The sequence below is a fragment of the Palaemon carinicauda genome, chromosome 9 (genome assembly GCF_036898095.1).
Source record: "Palaemon carinicauda isolate YSFRI2023 chromosome 9, ASM3689809v2, whole genome shotgun sequence".
Taxonomy (NCBI): domain Eukaryota; kingdom Metazoa; phylum Arthropoda; class Malacostraca; order Decapoda; family Palaemonidae; genus Palaemon; species Palaemon carinicauda.
In genome coordinates this window covers 67,923,915-67,933,789 of record NC_090733.1, presented here as the reverse complement: position 1 = coordinate 67,933,789, position 9,875 = coordinate 67,923,915, and the positions used below count along the sequence as shown (strand labels likewise).

General features: G+C 30.4%; 1 protein-coding gene across 5 annotated transcripts in view; it reads left to right on the top strand.

Annotated features, from left to right (window-relative positions):
* The first annotated feature begins 242 nt into the window (after nucleotides 1–242).
* The window catches only part of LOC137646985 (uncharacterized), a 120,155-nt gene continuing 110,522 nt past the window's right edge, over nucleotides 243–9,875 (top strand). For 3 of the 5 annotated variants that reach the window (XM_068380062.1, XM_068380060.1, XM_068380058.1), the window contains exon 1: nucleotides 243–455. The gene's annotated coding sequence lies outside the window, so the exon portion shown is untranslated. Of the gene's footprint in view, nucleotides 505–9,875 lie in introns of all 5 variants that reach the window. The other 2 variants (XM_068380059.1, XM_068380061.1) reach the window with 2 other exon arrangements.

Genomic DNA, 9,875 nt, shown 5'->3' with positions numbered 1-9,875 from the left:
TATTTCCTGGTAGTTTTTGTACCGTTTGCTTTAGCGCTCATTCTCTTTTCCTTCGTGGGTCTATTGAAAGACTTTACCACAGTCTATTGGAAAGGGCAGTTTTCTAAGAGAAATATATGATCTTGATAGACGAAACTAAGGAATGCGCTTTATGAATGAGTCAGTGGGAAACGGGGATTCCATCCGATGCCGGGAATAATATAACTGCGATAGCCACTTCATTCCGAATCAGTCAACTGCAACCCGTCTGACCAGTACCAGCTGAGAAATCGTTGGCTCACTGGTACTGCTGACGTACGAGTCCAACAAACGGGGCCAGTGTTGAATAGACCTGGCGGGCGAAAGGTTGTGTACACCTGGCTCGACCTCGCGCTTACTCACAGGGCTTCACTTAGATTGGTGTGTTTAGTGCTTTGAAAGGAATCCTGTTTGTAACAACACACGACTTTCTAAGAGTAAGTGCTGTGAAACCTCTCATATTGATTTGTATGACCTCTGTTATTGGTATGTATAGATTTCTTCTAATTATATTTATAACTTATACTCCAGTTAAAAGAAAATACACGATCTCGGACAACACACCTATATCTATCTATACTGTATAAATATATATATATATATATATATATATATATATATATATATATATATATATATATATATATATGTGTGTGTGTGTTTGTGTGTGTGTGTGTGTGTGTGTGTATGTTGCGTGTGCAAACACGAGTATGTGTTGAGGTCATGAACCCACGCATTTTTTCCAACGGGTGTATTTAAAGGTGATATAATTTTAGTTTAAACACACACACACACACACACACACACACATATATATATATATATATATATATATATATATATATATATAAACACTAGGATGTGGTGGGTATGAACCCACGTGTTTTTTTCTAGCGGATGTATTTAAAGGTGATGTTATAATTTGAATATGTATATATATATATATATATATATATATATATATATATATATATATATATATATGTATATATATACATATGTAATATATATATATATATACATATATATATATATATATATATATATATATATATTTTATATATATATGTATATATATTTATATATATATATATATATATATATATATATGTAATATTTATGAATATATATATATATATATATATATATATATATGTATATATCTATATATATTTATATATATATAATATATATATATATATATAAATTATATATATATATATATATTTATATATATATATACATATATAATATATATATATATGTATATATATATATATATTTATATATATATATACATATATAATATATATATATATATATATATATATATATATATAAATATAAATGTATATATATATATATATATTTATGTATATATATATATATATATATATATATATATATATATATATATATATATATATATATATTTTCATATATATACATATATACATATATATTTATATATATATATATATATATATATATATATATATATATATATATATATATATATATATATACTATGTTTATAGATTATGATATACGTTACTTGAACTGAGATTTTCTTCACGTGTTGCAGTGCACTAAGATCAAAAGTAGAAAAAAGATTTGTCATAAAGATATTTTCGCCATTACCCTTATCTTGGACAACAGAAAATTATTTTGACTTCAATAAAGCATTAATGGCAAACCTCCTAACCCCCAAAACAACTGAAATATTCCTTTTTATATAAACGAAAACCTACTGTACAGTCTGTCAACTAATGTTTGGTGTCCAGAGGATATAACTGAATGGTCACTATCGAAAGAAGGATAAAGAGGTGCGTTATACACACTTGTTAAGAAGGCCCCTCCTTAGCAGCATGGTGACCTATGTAAGCACTGTACCATTCACCTATATCTTTCATTGGTTATCATTTTTCTTGAGTATCAAAGTCCTTCTGCTTTAGTACTTCCACCTCATGTAGCCGGCACGTTGTCGGCGATCTTTCTGTAATTTTCTTCCTATCTAAGCTTCAAAAGTCCCCACTCATACTTTTCACAAAACTGTTGTCCTTCCTTGTCCCCACATAATCAAATCATCTGTTTACCTTTTGGTACTTTTAACATTGTATATACTGTACAAATAGATAATTTCTATACCATCCATTTCTTTCTGAAAGTTTCTCTCACTTCCCACAAATCACATCTGCAGAGAGGAGTTGACATAATAATGCTCCATTCTTCCGACTTTTGCTTTAGAGACCCATTCTTCTTTTAAACGTTTTGCAGAGATACTTTACTTTTCTCTCTTTGCTCAGATCGATGGAGGACCACTTTTCCTAGACTACAATCTACTCCCAAATATGCTTGCATGAATCATCCACTTATAGTCTTTTACTCTTTTTTCTTAACCTTCACTGATTCATCTTTTTTTCACACTTCTTTCTATAGTTATTCTTGCCAACTTTCATTTGCATCCTCAAAATTTAAAACATTTTCCCCAGCCTCTACAGCTTCTCTCTTTACATCAGCCACGATTACTTTACCTATCCCATGAATGCCCCATCCACCACATGTCCTGTCTTCTCTGGCATCTTATACGAGTCTATCAATAAAGATATTGAACCGACTTGGATATATATCAAACACTTTATGAGATCACATTTGCAAGAAACCTGTGAATCCATGCCTACATATAGCGTTACATACTTCTTTTTTGGAAGCCTTGACACCTTATTTTTTCAGCTTCTTAATTACTAATGTGGCCTCAACATCGGCTACTTCAAGCACTTTCCACGTTACTTGAAACTTTGCATTTAATAATTCAATTGACAGGAGATGAATTATCTTTAGACAGGATTTCAAAACCGATTTCTCGTCATCTTTTACCCTTACATTTTCTTCCCGTAATACAATCTCTTTTATCTCTTTGAGGTACTTGCTCAGCTGTTATTCCTCTATTTTTCATATATTCTGTTTTTTCTCTCCATATTTTTTCCTTCATTATATTATTCATTCCCGTATCTATCTTTTTTTTATTTACTTCGAATAATGTATTCTTTCAATAAGCTCTATTATTCCTTCTCCCTCAATTCCATTTAATTGTAAAAACCTCCTTTGGCTTTAATAAACCACTTCATTGACCCTGTAAGCACTTTTTGAAATCTTTCCATTTCAGTGCCCAAAGTCAACCCAGTTTCATGCTTAATCTGTTTTCATTGAATTTATATGGTCTCATTTTGATACCTTCCTCTCCAGTCTAGACTTCCTATATTTACTTTTGCTTCAAACATATACTTATCAGATACACCTTAAGTCGCTCTTCTTATCATTGCATTCACTAACTCGCTTTTCCATTGAATCTATTTCAACACAGAACCTAACAGGTATTTTCATTGCTTTGGTTTTTCATTTCCAAGTGGTTTTTTTATGGGAATCCCCTTCAAAGCAACCTACTTCTCATAATCAAACTTTTTCAGAAGGAAATTCTCATATATACGTAATATGTATGTATATATATATATATATATATATATATATATATATATATATATATATATATACAGTATATATATATATATATATATATATATATATATATATATATATATATATATATATATATATATATATATATATATATTGCATATTATAGATGTATAAAAATGTATTTTTTGGACACATACTTGGCTACATTTAAAAAATGATATTAAAACCAATGAATTAAAGTGCACATATGGAAAGTAAAGCATAGTTGCTTTGTATTGATTGCTTCCGAACTACAGTATATCTCTTTACGCAGAGAAGTTTTGTCGGAAAAGACAAAATTGTGTTGAATGAGACAATATTTGGAGTTTGAGGTGGTGATGCAACTTGTTGGAGAGACGAATTAATAAAAATTCGTAAATTTACTTACTGTCTGTACTATTTATGTAAAATTGTAATGATGATCAAAGGAAAGTCATGTAATATGGATATTTAATGGCTCAGCTTAAAAAAAAAAAAAAAAAAAAAAAAAGTTGGAAACGACAAGGTTATTTCCTATTATGGCTGGCCGTGTAGGTCTAATATTTAATGAAAGTGTATTGTAGCATGAGGGTGAACGTGCTGCTGACGTGCAATGGAGGATTTTGAAGTTGTGGCATTTCATTCTTAATTGTAGATGAAAAGCAAGATAATCGTTTTTATTATACTGAGGAAGTACTTCTGAGAATTGTTCTTGAATGAATGAGAATGTATCTCTCTCTCTCTCTCTCTCTCTCTCTCTCTCTCTCTCTCTCTCTCTCTCTCTATGTGAACGTACATTTTGTATGTCAAGATTTGCTTACTATGCCATCTGTAAGATAGATTATCCCTCTTAGACACAATTGTTATCTTTGTCTAGGAACTATTCAGAATTTTATATTTCTCTTTTTAAAGCTTGTATTGCGAATTTCATAAACTGACATTTGTTTAAATATGAGTTTTTTCCGTCACGGTTTAGAGCATGTTTTGTCCTCGGAGCAATATGCTAGTTATGATCAAAGGTTTAAGAACCAAAATGAGGGATCTTAATTATTGGTATACAAAACAACGCACTTTTAATGTCTGTCTCCTTTCTTTATATATGCATGCAGAAGATTATGTATCATTGTAAATTCCATATCTATAAAAGTTTTTCCTATTTATAAGTCCATAAGTGAAGTAATTTTCTCTTTAAACAAAGAGACGTACGAAGAAAACCAAAGAAATTAGAATAAAAGTTTCGACAAACAACTGTTATTATGCAATTACATTTCGGAAGTTTGTCAAGCAGAAGGGTCGAGAAGAAAGTGAGAGACAGGACAAGATCTGGGAAAGAATGGAAACTGGAAGGGAATGTTGAAGAGGGTTACAAAGACGAAGGAATTGATTTGAGCGTTTCGAAATGTATGCAGGTTACTGAGATACAGTTCGAGTAATAAGTTGTACATTACAGATGTTTCAGAATAACATAATATGTAAGTAGGCATTCTCAAAGCTAAAAAAATAGATATAAAAATAACATTATTTACGAAAAAAGTGCGTTGAATATGTAAAAATAATTGATGAATATATATTGATATTATTTTACTGTTGGTTTTCCATTGGTGGATTATAATTTAACGATTCATTAGTTTTGATTAAAAGTGTTCCAATGAACTAATGTACCCAGCCCTTTGCATTTTTACACATCAGAACGGAACCCTTATGTTATTTTTTTCAATTTGAGAGAGAGAGAGAGAGAGAGAGAGAGAGAGAGAGAGAGAGAGAGAGAGAGAGAGAGAGAGAGAGAGAGAGAGAGAGAGAGATAAAACATCAGGTAAAAGAGTCCAGTCTTGGTTTAGTATTACTTTGCCATGCAATCCGTTTTGAAATGAGGAAGTATTTGTGTTGAGCATTGAAAGCTCACGCCCTTGATGTTTTCTTCCCCCCCCCCACCTTAGCCCTGCTATAACCCACAGCAGTCGACTAGTCGCCAAATAAACTCACGTCGAAGCAGTGGCCTTACTTGCCTAGATCAAATCAATCTCGCCGGTACTTCCGGCAATGAGCAGCGTTACTACTATAATACGATAGAGTGAGAGCATATTGTAGATACCCCTACAATTTTCTTTAGCAAGTCTAATGAAATAAAGACCTTACCGAGTCTGGATAAGATCAGAAATATACAGCACTTGAGCACTAACTAATTGAAGGGAAACAAATCTAAATTATAGTTGGCGTAGTTCCTGCCGTTCTTAGGGTTTAAAAGGAACTGGGCCAGGATTATGACGAAGGGCTGGGTGTGGTTGAGGTCATGAGATATATCTGATATCTGTCATTAATGGAAGTGGGCAGCAATTTGTAAATGGTAAGGTTACTTATCGGATCATTATGCTTAATTTATGGTTATTTATATTTGACCTCTTTATGCAGTTTGTCAGTGATTCGCATTCAGCAGTACTATGGCCTTATCAAAAATAATAACTTGAGACCTAAAATAAACAAATCTCTCTCTCTCTCTCTCTCTCTCTCTCTCTCTCTCTCTCTCTCTCTCTCTCTCTCTATATATATATATATATATATATATATATATATTTATATCTGTATATATATATATATATATATATATATATATATATATATATATATATACCGTATATACTATAAATATGTATTTACAGTATATATATTATAAGCATATATATATACATATATATGTATATATATATATATATATATATATATATATATATATATATATATATATAGATAGATAAACATATATTTATATATTACATATATAAACAGAGAGAGAGAGAGAGAGAGAGAGAGAGAGAGAGAGAGAGAGAGAGAGAGAGAGAGGGGGGGGGGGGGCGAGTAACGGGTGAAAGCCGGCATCCAATGTGACCCTAGCCTCACATTCCTCCTCCCTCACATAGAATTAGGCTACCCGCTAGCATGACCTCCTTTTATTATGAGAGATGAAAAGTAACTTGAGTTTAGTAATAAGAAGTGCTCTTGAATTTTATCAATCAAATTTAATTGCCTATTAATTTACTACATTATTAGCTAAGTTTAGATCTAAAGTTTTTGTATGAAAGCAGTTCGTAACCTGACACACAACAAAGTTTTCTTTACGGAAACATAATATCAATTGGAACACGTTCTAAACAATGGAAATGATTTCCAATTCTACACACAAAGGAATCAACCAAACCACTTCGTGTAGGCTTCTGTCTACTGTAAGTAAAGCAGACGAGGAAACCCGTTGAACAACCTCTCGCATCGTAAAAGATCAACCTGTTCCTCATGATAATATCGAGGCTGCTTTGTTGTCACGCTTCACACATCCTCACTTCCTACAGTTTCTCTTCCTTGTCAGTTTACGTAATATATTTCATCTTTCGTCGAAATGTAACAGACCTTTAACAGTTTCTCTCTCTCTCTCTCTCTCTCTCTCTCTCTCTCTCTCTCTCTCTCTCTCTCTCTCTCTCTCGACCAGTTTTTGGATATATATATATATATATATACATATATATATATATATATATATATATATATATATATATAGTATATATATATATATATATATATATATATATATATATATATATATATATATATATATATACATATATATGTATATATATATATATATATATATATATATATATATATATATATATATATACATATATATATATATATATATATATATATATATATATATATATATATATATATATATGATATTAAGATATTAAGATATATGGTTTATTTGAATATGAAAACCACGTCTAAATCTGCAAAATTTATCATTAATCAAATGCCTAGTAACACCATACCAACTAGCTACGATGGTGAATGTGGGTTGATTTCAATTCTAAGTACAAAATACCTGAATTCCACAGCGGAATTGTTATTAATTTTTATCTTTTTTTCGTGACTAAATGGCATTGTCACTGTCATGCAAGTTTCCTGGACTAGGGTTCTATTCCCCGGCCGGCCAGAAGCTATTGTCTTTGATTGGTTCCCCTTGGGTCTCTGATCCCGAGGTAAAAGAGAGAATCCTGACATTAAGGTATTAAAATATATGTCCTATTTGAATATATATATATACATATATATATATATATATATATATATATATATATATATATATATATATATATATATATATATATATACAGTAAAAGCTGCTTATCCAATGCCATTACGTAGGGTAGGCTACTGAGCACCCACGTGGTTCCTGAATTCCTTGTGATACAGGCGATATAAACTAAGGATATTTTTCCACTTGTAAACATATGTATTCAAATGCAGAATACACTGCAGCAATGAATGTTGTGTACTGCCATAATGATATAGTACGGGGCAATAAAATTGTAGATATCCCCATCTCTCTCTCTCTCTCTCTCTCTCTGATACGTAAAAGCATTTTAATGTGCTGTGCAACAGTAAATTACCGAGTATAAAAAATGCAAGTACTGTATATTACTGTAGTAATAACATGTTACTGTCCTGTATGATATTGATAATGATATTCACAGTAAAAGAGTAATGAAATAATGAACATACACGACAAGATCCTGATACACGGTAAATTCATCTCCAACCCTGCTAACTCTTCGATGTTCATACCATTTAATACCCATATTATGTGGATTTTACCCATGAAATTACTGAAATTGGCTCCAAAACATAATACAGCTCTCAGATTATGTAATATTTACTAATACAAAATGCATGACAAAATTGCTCAAATACATGATCAGCGATATGAAAAGATTTCGATATCCTCATTTTGTAATAATTGGTAATAATTCAGTTTCTCTTATTTTATCATAAGCTCAAATAATTTTCCCTCAATTATTGTATATCATTCCAGTCTGAAAAATATTAAAGTTCGATATTTTATGAAATATCTGATGATCTGATAACTTTCTTACTTGTTAGCAAAATATTCGTATTCTTATAGAAGGAAGCTTTTTAAAGGTATCCTAATATAGAAATAGGAAATATTTTCAACTTTGCGCAAAAATAATATTCTATATGAATCATACATCAACGTCAAACCAATCACAAAATCAAATTTTCCCTTACAGTGGTTTACTTCGTAAATGTTAATCGACCTTCTTTTCTGACCATACAATTCTGTCTGAGCTGCCGTGCTTTGGTATTCATTACAAAGTTTTGACGATTACAGCTGAAAATGTTTCGCGTTCTCGTGTTATGATATCTTTACTAAGCATTTTTTAAAGGTTTTATGAAAATTATTTCTCTAAATATGGAACTATTATTCTTAGTAAAAGACTGGGAACGAAATTTATAAAGAATCTTATGCAGTAAATTTATTTATATGAAATCTACACTAGAAAAAACTAATACAGATAGATCCAAAGATTTTAATCTTATTAATTCAAATAGTCAGTAATGATAATCAATTATCTAAAATTATTTAACTATAAGAGTTATTTCAAATCTACGACCTGATAGTTTTGATAGTTAATATTGATCTGACTCGAGGTGGTAACAGACTTATATGTAAAAAAAATCCAAAGATTAAACAATACGGATGGCTTACAAAAATGAAAATTTATTAAAAAAAAAAAATAGAATATACCATTCTGACACATTTATCGCTTAGCTCATATAAAGCAGCATTAACCTGTAGTTTTACTTATTATATTACATAAGCACATTAGTAACATTACAATCAACACTTGCGAAAAATGAAAAAAATTACAGTTTTCTGTATATAAAAAAAAATTGACACTTGGTTTCTATCAAAATAGAGTAATACTTCATTTCATGGCAAATTAAGTTTAAAGTTTGGGCTACTGAGTAGTTAGACTGAATGACTATACAGTGATTATACAGCAACTGTACAGAGTTTTTAACACTTTCGTTAAAGCAATTCAAGCATTAATTTGCACAAATCTTAGGGAATTATTTAAACTGTAGTTCTTTAAGAGAAGTTCAAGTACAATCAAGAAGTTATATTATCACTTCAGAGAGATCAGAGATATCACAGAGATTAGAGATATCAGAACCTAAGGGAGACCCAACCATCATCTAAACTGCTAGAGAGATATGTCCTCCTTTATCCAAACCAACCTTTATATACCCAACCCCGGGTATGCTTTACCAGCTAAGTGTCATGAGATACATCACCAAACTTTGGACCCAAAAAGCTCGTAAGGATTTGTGAAATAAAAGAATTTGTGTTTACACAATTTCCTAGAAGGATACTAAAATTATTCCTATCTGTTTAATAAAACACTTTCACAATGAAACTCATTATTATAAAGATATGATCTAATTTTTGAAGTCACTTTAATTCTAACTTCCACGTATTAGCACATGCACTCGTTCTACACCTGAAC